The following is a 16063-nucleotide window of genomic DNA, read 5'->3' as shown; positions in this document are numbered from 1 at the left end:
GTATAGTCTTTTTGCCGATATTGATATTTGATTAGTCAATAATTCTCTATTAAATCGAAAAATAGTTTTGCCCTTTTCTGAAAAATTTAATATTTCAGTTATGTCACTTTTAAAGTAAGGGAACAATCACTTTTATATTAGGCATCATCTATAATAGTCACACAGTCAATAAAAATAGCTTCACAGATTGACTGTCGAAACAAGCTTGTGATCTGCGATACAGCTTGTGTGATTATTGTAGATGAGGCCTTACACTTAATTTTTGCCGTCCAAGAAAAATTTCAAAGAAACCTAAGGTTTTCCCTAGTTTTTTTTTAATTTTCCTATGTGATATTTTTCAAAAATAAATAAGGCTCCAATCGAGCATCGATACAATTCCATAGAAAGTGATTCGATGGAGTGATTTTTAAACTTGAAAAGTAGCAGAAATAAAACATTATTCTGTATGTGTGTATATATATATATAAATTGTGTTATTGTATTGCTGAAGAGGACTTCAAAGTGAGTCGAAACGTACAAAGATTATTTGAATTCATGCATGGAGAGAATTTTCTTTTAAAATTTACTCTAAAAATATGGTAGTTATAATAAAATACAATATTTTAAAGTACAATATTTTATATTTTCACTACGCACTTCAGTAAAATTGATCAAACTTATTTTATATTTTATTAATAAATGAGAGAGAGAGAGAGATTTAAATTCTTCGAAATATTATACATTATACAATATTATCCAACGACTGTCATATTTTCAGGGTAAATTCTAAGAAAAAATTCTCTCCGTGTGGAATAAAGTTTTAAAATTAAACTTTGCGTACTAATTACCACGCTGACTCTCATTCGCCCAGGGTTTTAAATTCTTTTCTGGTTTTGCACATATATAAAGTATATTAATGTTGCGCAGCTGATTCTCTTTGTAGAATAGCGAATATCGAGACGTATCCTCGCGCATTGTAAAAGCATGATTTATGTAGCAACACGTGCCACATCTCGCACGCACCCGATTCTTCCTTCGGCCTGTCTCGTCGCCTTAACTCGATGGTATCGCGATAATTGCTCGGTGCTCGAGTAAACAGATTCGCGTTAGCTCCTTATAAGGCACGGGACTTTATATTCACGGGGCTACATGTATATAAATACGCGTAAGCATACGTCGCACGATATCTGCATTCAATCAAACCCCTCGGTGCGATTGGTCAATCGCTGGGAAACCAACCGGGTCAGAGACACGTCGGACGTGTCTCGTTTCGAAATTGCGTAATTGAAATCGCGAAGAGATGCCTGATAAAATTTCACGGGCGCTATACATTCCCTCATCGAAGGGACGTCGCGTCGTGCTCGAAACTCGTACATTGTTCGCACCATCGATCCTCACACATTCGCAACACGTCAGACTCCCTCGCTTATCTTGTCATAATAAACATGGTTAATGGCTATGCACATCACTTTACGACACGGTTCAATTGATGCGATGAATATAGACGCTGAGCGTCTTTTAATTGCAAGATCGTTGGTAAATTATACACTTAACACTCCAATTAAAGGTTCATTAAATTTTGAGAGAAAAATCCATCTTTGAATTGTTATAACTTTGTGAAAAAAATTGAATAACAATTTGAGCTGCGAAAAAAATTTTTGCAATTCTATAGAAAAATTGCAAGGTTTAAATTCTCTCTTAAATTTTCCTTTAAAAAAATTGTTTTATATATATATATATATATATATATATATGTAAGTGTATATTTGAGAAAATTCACTAGGTTCATTTTTTTTATCACAATGATATTAATTAACTATTATTATTAAATTATAATTAATATTATTTATAATCCTGCTAAAATACATTTCTGTAATCGAATATAAAAAAGCTAATAAGACAGAATTTCGGAATTTCAAAGATAAAAAATTATGGATACATGTAATATTAGTAATTAATATAATTATGATATTATATTGAAGAGATCGTATTTTTCTTATCATTCTTAAACTACATTAGCCAATGATATCGTTGCAATAAATTGCAGGGTGTATTTCATATATATTGCGATATATCTGCCACAATTTCGGTCAACGATTTCCCTATATACGCAAACGTTTCAACTCACGTACGTTGTACTTTCCCGATAATAATATATATAGTCCAACTATTTCACATTGGAAATCGCAAACTGTCCGTGCTATCGAATCCATTTGTGTCAACGACGGGAGAATTATTTCCATGTATGTACGGTGAATACGCGTCCAGAAATTCAACCATTCCCACGGAGATGTAAATTCTATAGTTCGTAAAGAGCGATTGCGATCGAATGACTCAGAATTTATTTCGAAATGCCAGCGTTAAAACGATATATGCACGAATGTCTCGTCGAGGATTCGATTTCATCGTTCTTTCTTGTAAGAAATCTATCCTTATCACTTTTTTCTAAGAAATTTCTGTACAGATTTGAACGAAGAACACACGAAACGTAAGATCTCCGGTTTCATGCAAATAATTCTAAATAATTTATAAAATTATTATTATTATATAGCTCATTTTTAAATCAACGTCACGCAGATTTTACCTTCGGAGAAATTTAATTCGAAGACTGATTACGCGCACGCGACAACAATGATTTCAAATGTTGCAAAGAAAAAAAATAATTTTACACGTCGTTCATTTGCAATGGCTCGACTCAGAAAACAAAGTTTTCCAGAAAATGAATTTGAATGTTTTTAATCGTCAAAATTTTGGAATATTAATCTTAAAATGCAATTTTGGCATAACAACTAATTGTAAATTATAAAATGATAAAAGAATATTCTTTTAAAGAGTACTCTTTCTTTTCTTTCTTTATATTTCACTTTTTTCTGCAATGAACTAAAAAAATATAATTTCTGAGTTATGTCATAAATGAGCAACAGATACACTAAAAAAATATACTAAATTTTAATAAATATTATTCGAATATATAATACTAAGTAAATTTACTAAATGTAAACATATATTTATTTAGTGCAGAAAATTAATTTGATTTACTATCATTTTTTATCGAGCAAACCTTTATTTATTAGTAAGTAAATTCAATTGGTAATATTGATAAAAATATATATTAAGATTTAGTATATTTTCTTTCAGTATATTGATTTCATAATAACGATATTAAATTAAAGATTAACATCAAGCACAATCTGCTTCACAACGCCTATATGTTTTATATGACACATAAAATGACGCAATTTCCAATAACGAAAATAGCTCCCCCTAAACCTGAGTTGCATTCTTAACCATAGATACAATGCGGACTTTTCCGCAGTTTAGCAATTCCTAGGCGGATCTAATTGAGGATTTGTGTAGGATGTTGCGATGGCGGCTGCCTCCTCTTCGAGTCTGCCTACTCCGTTATCACCGTGGGGCGAACAATACGCGATTACTTCTCTGTTCGTATTACCATACGATCGTTAATGTTAATGAACGCCGCTATTACGCTGACGCTAATTGCGCACTATCGTGACCGTGTTTGGGACGCATGCGGGGGTAAATCAACGCGAATGAGACTTACGAGACATTAGTGCCTCGCAGTGCAGCTGAAACTCGCGTTTTATTTCGCTTAATTAACAAACATGCATGCTAAAATCGATCTACGACGATCATTTCTAAGGTTTACTATCAAGAGTCAAGTATTATAAATCTGTATCCCTGGGCGAAAGATATATTTTCGCAATCGTCAGGCTGTCTATAAATCCAATATTTAATATTTAAATAATTTCAAACTGTAATTATTATCGTTCGCCTCGCGATAAACTATCTGTAGTTATTATAAATTACACGTTAGAAATGACACTTTGAAACTAATAGCGGTGAAAGTAGAGCGTCCAACGATGCATCCTATCAGTTTTGAGATATGAAGTCGTATATAATGAAATTCGATTAACGTTTCAAATGTAACGATCTTTGTGAAAATAAAAAATTATAGAATTCTAATGTCTGGCCACCTGCGTTTGCAACAAGTACAAGAGATGGGCGTGTATCTCGATAAGAGATACTTTCACTTCTAGGTCGAGGCAACAAGGAGCATGTAAGTACCCGCGAATTGGCGAATGTACTATCGAGGACATCGAAGTTTCGCACGTCGTAAGATCGTTGGCGCCAACGTCGACCGGTGTCTCTGCTGAATAAGGTCAACCATGATATTATGACTTGATTAATGCCTCGGCCAATATCGAGGAATGCGAGACTAGATCGGTCTGTGGTCAGTGTATCTGCTACGAATATCGTTTATCAGCCTCGGGATATTTTAAAATTTTTAATCAATTATTTGATTGACAGGCGAGAAATATATATAAATAAATCCGAAGATTTATTATTATTAATTCCTCCGATCAAGAAGTCGTTAAACTTCTAAAGATTCACAATTAGAAATATGCTTTATATTTAAAAAAGCAAATATATAAAGAAAAAAAGGAAGATTTATTTCTTTGGATATAAAGCACATTTCTAATTGTGAATCTTTAGAAGTTTGATAATTTCTTGATGGAATTTCTAGAAGGAATTGATAGAAACTACACGAAAAATTTAATTTTAATTTAAAAGAAAATATCGAGGAAAATATATTATTATTTGACCCAAATTTAATTTATCGAGATTCTAATTTTAATTATTTTAGTGCATACATTAATATGGACGTTTACTTTACAACTCACAGAAATGGATCAATTTACATTTTGACGTGGAAGTTGAAAAAAATAACAAAATATTATTGAACTCAAAGAATTAGATTACTATTGCTCCTTTAATGTTTAATAGTGTAGCTAAATTTTTAAATACTTCAGCAAACTGTTCTATGCAGGAATAGATTCAGAATTTTAAATGTGTGAATACTTAATTAGTTAGGAAAAAATATCTACATTTATGCTTTTTATGTTTTAATATATAAAAATGCGTGTTTTAAAATATAAAAATGTGTGCATAAAACCTTTTTAACATTTCTTCAAAAAGTGCTGTCAATTGTGATATACTTGTATATATCTAAAATGTTACATTTACGATCCAATGTTACAAAATACGTCCGCGTAACGTCGTAAATTACATGGTTTGTACATGTAAGTAACGTCACATAAATTACATCGTTAAACGTGTAACACGACAGAAAACTCGAATACACAACAAAGTGATTAACAGAGAGAGACAGAGAAACAGGATTAAATACGCCAAGTGCGAGAATGGCGAAACTCGCGTGACAAAGTAAGCACCGTAACTGTGGACGTTGGTTTTCGCTACAACGCCTAAAAGCAGATTAAGTCCTCGAGAGTGCACTTACATAAGTTCTCACTTGCATTCGGAGCGAATGAGAGTCAGTCGCGCGAACGCGCAGCGGGACGTTTTGCGAAACGGTGAGGAAAGTAACAGAATTTCGGGTTACGCGTTACGCGTGTTCCGTAAATTAAAGTTCACGACTGGTGGCTTAATCTTGATCGATTGGGACACGCAGAGCTCTCGAAGGTGTGTACGCGTTAAGGGGTTAAGTACGAAATATCAAGTCGATAAATATAAAAAGAGCAGGAGAGATTCGCGCGCGAGAGGAAGAGCTGCGTCGCTCTCATCTCTTCTCTCTCGTTCTTCTTGTCTCTCTTTTTTTTTCCCCCCACGGGTTATCCTGCAATACCTTATACCTTTTCGTAATCGCGTATGTATGCCGTGCTAAAAATACTCGAGGTGAGAATGATGGGACGAGCTTCGATATGACGGCTTAACCCTTAATTTGCGGCGTGAACTCGCTCGGAACGTGTTACACGTACGAATGGGTTTGCGAGAATAGGAACTCGGCAAATATAAAAAGATAAATTGAGAAGTACGCAAAAAGCACATTGTGAGCGGATAAAAGCGAATGTAACTGCCACGTCATAAATTAGATGAATAATACAGGGTGCAAGAGTGAGCCGAGTTCTGAATTTATAAGCTCTAAGTATGAATTTCATACTTAAGAAATGAATATCGTTTTAAATACAAAATCCTGTATAAAGCAAGCTTTATGAATTATGAACTGCATTCGCTTCCGCTTTGTATTACATATAATGAGAGATATTAAGAATAAATAAGATAAATAGCGATCTTTCTTGAAGTCGACATTTTCAAAGATGATCCGCCTTTCTGGACTTTTTAAGAAATCTCTCATTAAAGAGTTAAGGTTTTATTATCCAAACAGTTTTGATGTATATATAACGAGCGTAGTTCTCGAAATTGTAATTATTTAAGCAAATTTATGACGTTGTGTATAACATGTCGATGGAAAAATGCGTATCTAGAGCGCTAAGCTAAAAATAAAGTTTTATCGTAAAATCTGGAATCCTGAATTGCGCGTCAAAATTTAATAACATAGCGATTTGTTTCGTGTAACAATGCTCACCCACGCGTTTCTCTGATTATCTACATGAGTAAATATGGGTTGCAAATATCGATTTTTCGCGCAGTTGACAGCTATACGCTATTTCGGTGCTCTTCCGTTTTTCCCCAATGCAAATGCTTAGCGAAAAATGCCATGCAGTTCATATCGTTACGGTATTTTAACACCGCTTGAATGTCGATGTTCCGATTCGGTGAATTATCGACGTATGGAAAGAATTATTTTTCTGAAGCACTTAAAAAATTAGATAAATACAGATCTGAAAATAATTTTGTTGAGCCATCAAAGTAATTTTATAAGCACCCAGAAATTTGATGTCATTTTGATATTAAAATGACGTTTTTAATAACATTTTGATATCAAAATAATGATAAATAACGTCAGATTGTTTTCTGGGTTCTTACATAATTACTTTGATGGCCCATTAACATTATTTTCAAATCTGTATCTGTCTAATTCTTTAATGAGCAATAATTGACTTCTAATAATAATTGACTTCTAGCAACCAGCTTAACTTGAACAGTACATTTTATTCGAGAGACATTTTATTCGTTCCTCAGAACGTCGTTAGGACGTAGATATCTTTAAGATGTCTCTGGAGATCTATACTACTGTATAGGGAACATCATTAGTTTGATAAATCCAACAAAATTACTTTCAGATCTGTATCTAGCTAAAGGCTACAGATCTCGTATTAATTATATGAAAAATTGGATCCTTGTGAAATGAGTTAATTTTTATATACATATAATATAGCTTATAATGTGGTGAACAAAAATGTCAGACATAAGGTTTAATAATATGATATTTTTTTAGCTAAAGTTCAAAGGCATAAAACTTATGCTTATATCAATTCATTATACTAATTTTATTTTGAGTATAAAAAATTATTTTTTCCAAAAGTTGTGAGGAGTCAACTTTACACGAGTCTCATAACGCCTCCTTTGATACAAAAATTATTAAACCATTATTAAGCCTATGACTTTTTTTGTTATCACATAAGCATTGGGTAGATGTAAAACTATTAGGTGTTGGAATTAATTCGTAGCGTTTTTAATGAAAGAATGTTATTTATTTCACATGAGCATTAAAAAATACATTAATGAAAGTACTTCCCATCACTTGTAAAACGCTACGAATTAATTCCAACACCTAATACATATGTAAAAATTAACTCATTTCACCGGAACCAAATTTTCCATAATTAATGCGGAGTCCTTTTTATAAGATATTTCAAGAAAACGGTTCTCTTTTCATGTAGGTCATAAAATCGCGAGGTATAAACGCGGGTATAAACGCGCGCTAACGCGTTTTAATAATACTGAGAAAGCGTCGTTCGACAAAAATATGCAAACCTTAGTCTTATGTTGAGAATACACAAAATCCATCGGCTAATTGCGACAATCTCGTCGCGAAATTCAGACGACGAGCTTCGTAAAAATGCACCGTTGAAAGAGTCTTAATCACGCACGATCAATAGCGTATGTACGTAACGCGTATTATTGCCGTCGTAAAATCATTCAAATAACTGCAGTTGCCAAATATACACCAAGGTTTTTTTCAAAAATTTTTCAAGCGAGAGTTTAACAACGACGAGACTTTCAACCAACAAATCCTTATAGAATTCGCAATTTTAATTCTAATAAAAGTTACGTAAATTATATACTAAGACAAAATTCATCGAGATAGAAAATGAAGGGCAATTTCTATCTCTAAACAATCTCTCAAGTAGTTACTTATCTTGTTTAGTATGTCTTACGTAATTGACTAACGCAAAATGCAACGTAATTCGTGCAGTAAAAAATAAGTTTCTAACTGCTACAACTGGTTCTCGAATTTTTAGATTTCTTTAGAACGAGAAATGCTGGTTGCTCTGCTCACACTTGACAAATGCCGATCAGCGAAATCGTCCGATAACACACACGCGTGCTGGTGTCGCTTATCATTAGCGGAGTGCAGTGAACCACGATGTACATGACCGGCTGCTTTAAATAATGACCGTGTAATGCACGGTCATATGAAGAATACGCGGGATAAGAAATCCAATCTTCTTATCGTGAGATCACAGAAATTCTCGTTTAAGCAACAACGTAGCGCAGCGACGGACGCGGCTTGATTAAGTTCTGCAGAACATTGATTACGAATCACGCGTATAAATTCGTATTGCGCGTAAATATCTTCTCGCGAGGATATTTAATATATTTATTAAACATTGCATGCGCGATAATCTTCAGTATGGTACGTTCGAAGACATTTGAGACGCTAAGCTTTCTATTAAGACTTCGGCCAGCATTCATAATCGGTTCTTATTTTACTTAAGATTATCTTAAGTAATATCTTAAGATGCTAATATAGCTCTCTAATTGATTCATGACATCTTAAGATTGTATTTATAGACGATCCTAAATATAAGATTGCACTATGAATACCTTTGTTTCGTTTAATTTGATATCGCATATATAGATTGTTATTTCATCTAGATATTTCTAATAATAATGATGATATTTTGTGTAATTATTCCTAGTGATGATAATAATAATAATAATAATAATAATAATAATAATAATAATAATAATAATAATAATATTTCATTCAAGTCTATATTCATGTTTAGCAATATTTTCCTACAAAGAATTTATTATTTCCTTCTCCTAATTTTGTATAGAATCGTTTTCATTGAATAAATTTGTCTCGTTATACATATAGACTTATGCTATTTTTTTTAATTGCACGAATTATTAATGCATAAATTCGTATATTTCCTTACATTGTAGAAATATTTAATATAATTATCTTGAACTTAGTATCTTGATTTAATGTGTGTGTATCTTGAACTCTTTTGAACAAATTGAAGATTATCACATATTATATATATAATATATATGTATATTAAATATAAAATATGTGATAATCTTCAATATGTTCAAAAGAGTTCAAGATACATTAAATTTTCTAGATACTTTGCGAATTTAACTTACATCATTTAATTTGATATCAGATTTTCATTAGTTATCTAAGTATCTTTAATCATGTAAATTACGATAAGAACAACATTGTATAATATTGCATAATTGCTTTTTTTTACCACGATTTATTATAATAATAATAATGTATTTTAAATAATGATATTTCCAGAAAAAGAATTTTTCATTCCTTTTTTTCGATTTTGTATGAAATATTTTTCGTTGTACGTACTAACATAAATCTATAATGCAAATTATTGCAAAAGTTTTCAATAATTATTCGTTTATACAATGACAAAAATTTGTAGTACTTGTGATCATAATTATGTTACCATAATTAGGATTATTACTGCTATATACCTATATTATAAAAATATTATAATCAATAATTATAATTATAAATATATTACAACTATTAATAATTATTAATTATTATTGTAGTTAATATTAATAACTATATGTGTATATTTGTGTCAACAAATATATACATATACTTGGCAACTAGAGAGCTATAATTACAGTTACTATTATCATACAAATTATCGCTACAATTTGACTATAATTTATAGTCTTTTTTTAGACTAATCCATTTAATTATTTTTGTTGCCAACTGTATATATCTACCTATGTGTTGATAGAACTGTAAATTAATTATTAATAACCTCAGCAGTAATAATCACAATATGGTGACATATAATTATAGTCATAAATACCAAACATTTTTACGAATATAGACTGGAAATAAATTCAGAGCGGAAATAAATTCAAATTCAAAAATACAATATATATTTTCATACCATAAATGCCACTTTCTCGTTCTTTCCTGCGAGAAACCTCCCGGTATCTCCTGGCTGCTTCTTTACTCCAGACAGACATCCGCGTGCACACGCGACTGATTGCGATCGTACACACCACGTAATCTGTCACGGCAGTCTCGCTCGTTATTTCGTATGGCACTCCCGTACGCACTGCGTAATCTCGACTCAAAGCAAACGACGCGAGACGCTCGTCTGGAAACTCGTCTCATTCCGCTCCGGAATTACAAATGAAAATCGTCGCGCGACTCACTTCACGTCTTATCCACGCCTGTGGATAATTCGAAATGTGATATCTCTGAAATAGCGATCGCGAGACAACGAGCCTAAAAGCCCTGTCTATTATTCTATAACACTGAACTCTTAAACTAGAAACACATAGAAAAACGTAAAGCTTAAGTATCACTCGATTTGGCACTTCCGACACTCGTGTAAGATTCGTAGGCAGAACAAAGAAGGTAATCAACGTGGTCTAGTTTCCACCGAATTAATTCACGCCTACTGCGACGAAGAATCGAACTTTAAATCGATGGAAATGCGTTTGATTGCATTCATTTCATTCCCACTTCGATTTACAAAGTTTCTCTTAGGTTGGAATCAGACTACGCATTGAAGATTGAGATTGAAGACTGAAAGATTGAAATTTGATCAATCAAAACGATAAGAAAACTAAAATTCCTTTGTCCTCATAGGTCAAATTTCAATCTTCAATCTCAATCTTCAATGCGTAGTCTGATTCCAACCTTACTTTCAACCACTTCCAATGGGAATAGTTCACTGCACCGAACTCCGAAATAAAACCGAATTGAAAACTCCGGTAGAAACTAGATCAATTGATGATGCGAGAATGATGACTGCGTGGTTCAGTGATTCTTTAGAAAGGATCTAGATCCTGGTTCGAATCCCCGGCAGTGTCCTACTACTTTTCGTATTGTCGAAGGAATTGGTCGCGAACGAAATTCGCCGTTAAAAGACGCAGCTCCTCCGACTCCTCGTGACTCAACCGCGAAACGATGCGAACTGAAGTTGCCCGCGCGACGTTTATCACGTGACACCCGTGAGTCCCCCGTCGCCAGTCACGTGCATTGACGGATTCAGATTTGCTAAAGGGGGGCCATTAGCTCGCAGCATGCGAAATTTTTTTTAAGATCAAATATGAAAAGATAAAATATTAAATTATTATTTAAATTATAATATATTTAAAAAAGTATTATTTAAATATATAATTCGTAATATGTGTTTCATTTAATACTAAATTAACATAAAAGAAGACTAATGTAATAGAATTGATGTTTTTCATTTAAACATTTCTAAAATTAAAACATATTTTTAGAATATCAAAATTGTGATTAAAAATTTCAAAAAAATTAAAAATATATACCTATAACATTTTGCTATAAATATTTGTAAGAAAGGAGACTCTACCAAAGTAAAATTAATTATTTTAATTAAAAGTATTACTTAACTATTAATTTAAAGTATTATATTTTACATAATTAAATTATAATTTGCAGAAAAATGACATATTTTTAATTTAAGTTATTGGTGTTGGTGTGTGAGACCGGCTTATTACACTTATTTCACTTCGGACTTTATGTGTTTTAAAATGCACAATGCACGTGAATTTCAGAACAATCAACACACGCAGTATACTGTATCATTTACTGTATCATTTACTGAATAATCAAGTGAACAATGTAATACAAGATAGCGATTCCACTTGGCGGTAATGCGAGACGATCGTGTTTCCGTCACTTTCCCGCAACGAACTTGAGAATTGAGCCACGTGACATCTTTTTGTTAAGAGAATTAAATCGAGTTCGCGAGGCAAAATGATTACAAGTTGATTATGTGTTAATATCGTACGACAAGAGATGGCCGATGACTGACTACTGCCACGATTATTGAACGGCGTATCATCGACATTCTTATCCCACACACACACATCCCACCAACGTTAAACTTCGTCGCGCTTTGGGTTTCTAAGAATTGTGTGAAAACAATCGGCTCAACGACTTGCCTATAGTCGTGACGTCGTAACGCTTCTCGAATGTTTACTTTTTTTCTCGATCAATTTCTTTGTTCTTGGAGTAACATTATAGATTATTTCATAATTTTACCGAACTATATATCATGTGTCGCATTATGACATGCAACAATTCGTTAGAATTATTATTATTACATTAATAATTTGTTATACAACATAACGTGATTTTTAATTGGTGTAATTGTTAATATAATTTAAATAAATGTATGTATAAATGTATATATAAAAAAATATATATATGTATATATTAGGTGTTGGAATTAATTCGTAGCGTTTTTAATGAAAGAATGTTATTTATTTCACATGAGCATTAAAAAATACATTAATGAAAGTACTTCCCATCACTTGTAAAACGCTACGAATTAATTCCAACACCTAATATAATATTATATTATTATAAATAATACAGCTTTAACTCGTGTCACAAAGTTAAGTACAAAATATCCTTACAAATTATTATAAATATGCTATATTTCACAAAAAATAGATCAAAAAATAGTTTTTGTAGAAAAGTAATGTTTATTTTTACAACAGATTTAATACCTAGTTAGTTCTCTTTTAGTTTTTATTACCGTTTTTCCCAAAAATTACAATAAATTGAGAGTGCATTATATTTATTCTAGCACAAAATAAATTAAAAATCATTTTACTGAGAAATAATATTGTTCTTTATAATAAATTTAATATTTTGTTAATCCTCCCTTCTATTACCGCTTTTCTCAAAAATTACAATAAAATGAGAGTGCTTTATATTTATTCTCTATCTATAAAATAAATTAAAAACCACTTTACAGAGAAGTAATATCGTTCGTTTTAAGAAATTTAATATTAATTTTGTTAGACCTCTTTTAGCTTCCATTACCGCTTTTTCCAAGAAAATGCAATAAATGCAATATATCATTGGGAGTGCTTTATACTTATGGATAAAGCTGTATACATATATTATTATACATATATTATTATTATATATACATAAGTAACAATATATTATGCGAAATAAATAACTCAAACGTTCATAAAATATATGAAACTGCGATCAATATAGCAATTCTTATATTAATAAATTGTATTATTTTACGACATAAATTCTCCAACTTGATTATTTAATAAATATGCAATGCATCGTCGGTATTTCTGAACTTACCTATACATTTTATATATGTTTTGCATAACACATATAACGGCACAAACATGCTAAGTGCATCGACCCTGACTGCAGTTTACTTGAATGCTTGCAAGACTAACAATACAGTATTCGACGCGATATTTGCAGTCGATTGAAAAATCGCGTTGTTCGTTCTTGAAAAATGTATTTCACGACGTGTCACGACGGACGAATGTACTGCTTTCGACACTTGCGAGACTCGAATCTTACTGACAAGTCGCGAAGCGCTTTCCTCTTTCTCTCCCTCTTTTCTCCTCAAGCCGTTTCACTCATTGCATTTGCGTGCTACTCGCCTTTCCATTATTCTTCGTACTGTTGGAATAGAAAAGAGTTCTTTTCTCGGAAATATCATTTTTCAGAGTTTACCTTTTGAATTTGCCTCTGAATGTATCTTGTATGAATACTTTGTATCTCCTCCAATATATCAATATCGTAATTTAATAAAAATCAATATATTTCGTAAAGAGATAAAATTCATTTAATTTATTTTATAATATCTGATTCTTAGAGATTTCTATAAATTATTAATAATAAATCATAAAATCTTTACTTTTAATAATAATTTTTTATATAAATTCTTTAAAACTTTAAGATTAAATCTCATTCTCTAAATTCTTTTGAAATGAGATTCCACTCCAAAAGAATTTAGAAATTATAAAAGTATGAAAATTTACACACATTATGTTTACTTACAAAATTTTTAAAAACATTTTAGAAAAGAAACATAATACGAGACAATATTTTTTAATTAAGAAATTTCAATTCTATAAGTTATTATTCTAATAAATCGTAAAATTTTTACGATTGATAATAAACCTATATAAATAAAGATCTAAAAATTAAATTATGTTTATTCATTAAATTTTTAGAAACGTTTTTTTGAAGAGACATATAACGCACATTTCCTTATTAAAAATAGTATTCGATATGGAAATAAATATTAATATTATTACTGATTGAAATATTTAACAAGACTATTCGTAAAATTACGTAAGCAGTAAGTCGAGTAACTAAAAGCGACTGATTTAATGGCAGGCTCATGCGGTTTTATGACACAATATCATTTATACATTTTTTTCATCGCAATAATAATATATTATCGCCAGCTAATGAAACTTTTCGTTTTTCCCCTACAAGCTAACACCGACTGCGCATTTTAATGTTATCATTAGAAGTTAATACATTTCGATAACGAAAATTTATACACTCCACTGATGGAGTTTCGTAATTCCATCAGCAACCTTTTGACTCCAGATCGCATTAGTATGATTCAACTTAAAATAATACTCAAATATTTCTTCTTCTCTTCGGAAAATATCGCAAAAATATATCAAAATATTATTATATATATATATATATATATATATATATATATATATATATACATGACATATATTATAAATTTCCTTACAATATTTTTATATATGATACTTTTGAGAATAAGAAAAAGAATGTAAAGATTAGATTCTAGAATGTTAACTCCATAATATCAAATTATATACCCAGTGTGAATTATTTTTATTGCTTCTATTTAGTATATCATTAATTTGATTAAAACAATGGAGTTTTCTTGAGTAAACAATTTAAATAAAAAAATATATTAAATTTGACTGAAATTAGTTTGTTATTTATTAAATGCTTTATTGGATTGTTTATTTAACAAAACTAACACAGAAATAGATTATTTTAAATTTTGGACACATATTAAAATCATAAAATGTTAGTTAATACAAAAGATTAAATTAACATTGATTTTTTATATTTCACAACAAAAAAAAAGATTTGAAATAAATATTACATATCACTTATTTATCCACAATTTCAAATATTTTATATTTCGTGTATTATATATTTTCCATCACATCTCAAAATAGTTTGAAAAATAAATCTCATCCGATTAAGAGATTATTATATGTAATTTCCCTTAATTAATTATTTTAATTTTCTTAAGTTTTAAAATCGCGTCATTCATCGCGTTTCTCATATAAGAGAAAATAATATTCAAATAATGTAAAATATAATTAACACGATGCATTATATATGAAGCAGTGAAAGTGATAATACTGTAAGTCACTTTTTTTAAACCTAACTTGAGATTATTATAGTGCAGTCTACTGAAGCAAATATATTGAAAAAAACCTTTTATTTCTGGAAATCATAAAGTGAAATCATGGCTCTCTCTCCCTCTTCTCTCTCTTTTTCTCTTTCTCTTTCACCGCTCCATATTTTTTTCTTCCTTTAAGATTTAAAAAGCTATTTCATCCATTTATCCGTTAATTCGAAAACTTCGAAAACTGTAGTAATCCAATTTTATACACACCGTTTTATTCACAACTTTCTTAAAAATTTAACCAAATTATACGGTTTTCCACGGAAATTCACGTTGCCAGCAACAAGACAATTCCATCGGTGTTCTTCCCATGCTGTTACACGCTACTTTAATCCAACTAACTTCGATAAGATGACCACGCCACAAGAACGTTGGTAAACCGGTAAAGCCCAACACTCTCACGCGACAGTTACAGTATCTTTCTCCTTCTTTCTCATCCAGCATCCTGCGGATCTACTTTGTTTTTGCGTATATATAGTCCCGTCGTCGTCGTTTAAATGTGCCAGCTAAAGAAACAGGTTTGTTCTCCGTAAAACCGGGAGCCACTATCAGTCGATGGAACGCATTGATAAACTGTCACC

At 31.1% G+C, this 16063-nt stretch overlaps 1 protein-coding gene across 6 annotated transcripts in view; it reads right to left on the bottom strand.

Moving 5' to 3' along the window:
* Positions 1-16063, bottom strand: part of LOC105149556 (hypothetical protein) — a 165690-nt gene that overhangs the window by 89743 nt on the left and 59884 nt on the right. The window contains exons 1-2 of one of the 6 annotated variants that reach the window (XM_087411995.1): positions 10909-11204; positions 10143-10528 (exon numbers count right to left, since the gene is read on the bottom strand). The exons of 4 other annotated variants lie outside the window; for them this stretch is intronic. The gene's annotated coding sequence lies outside the window, so the exon portion shown is untranslated. Of the gene's footprint in view, positions 1-10142; positions 10790-10908; positions 11205-16063 lie in introns of those variants that run through there. One more of the 6 variants, XM_011062056.2, reaches the window with a different exon arrangement.

Source organism: Acromyrmex echinatior, chromosome 12 (genome assembly GCF_024713525.1).
Source record: "Acromyrmex echinatior isolate Ae372 chromosome 12, ASM2471352v2, whole genome shotgun sequence".
Lineage (NCBI taxonomy): Eukaryota > Metazoa > Arthropoda > Insecta > Hymenoptera > Formicidae > Acromyrmex > Acromyrmex echinatior.
Note: the sequence above shows the minus strand (reverse complement) of the source record. Positions and strands in the feature narration are given on the sequence as shown.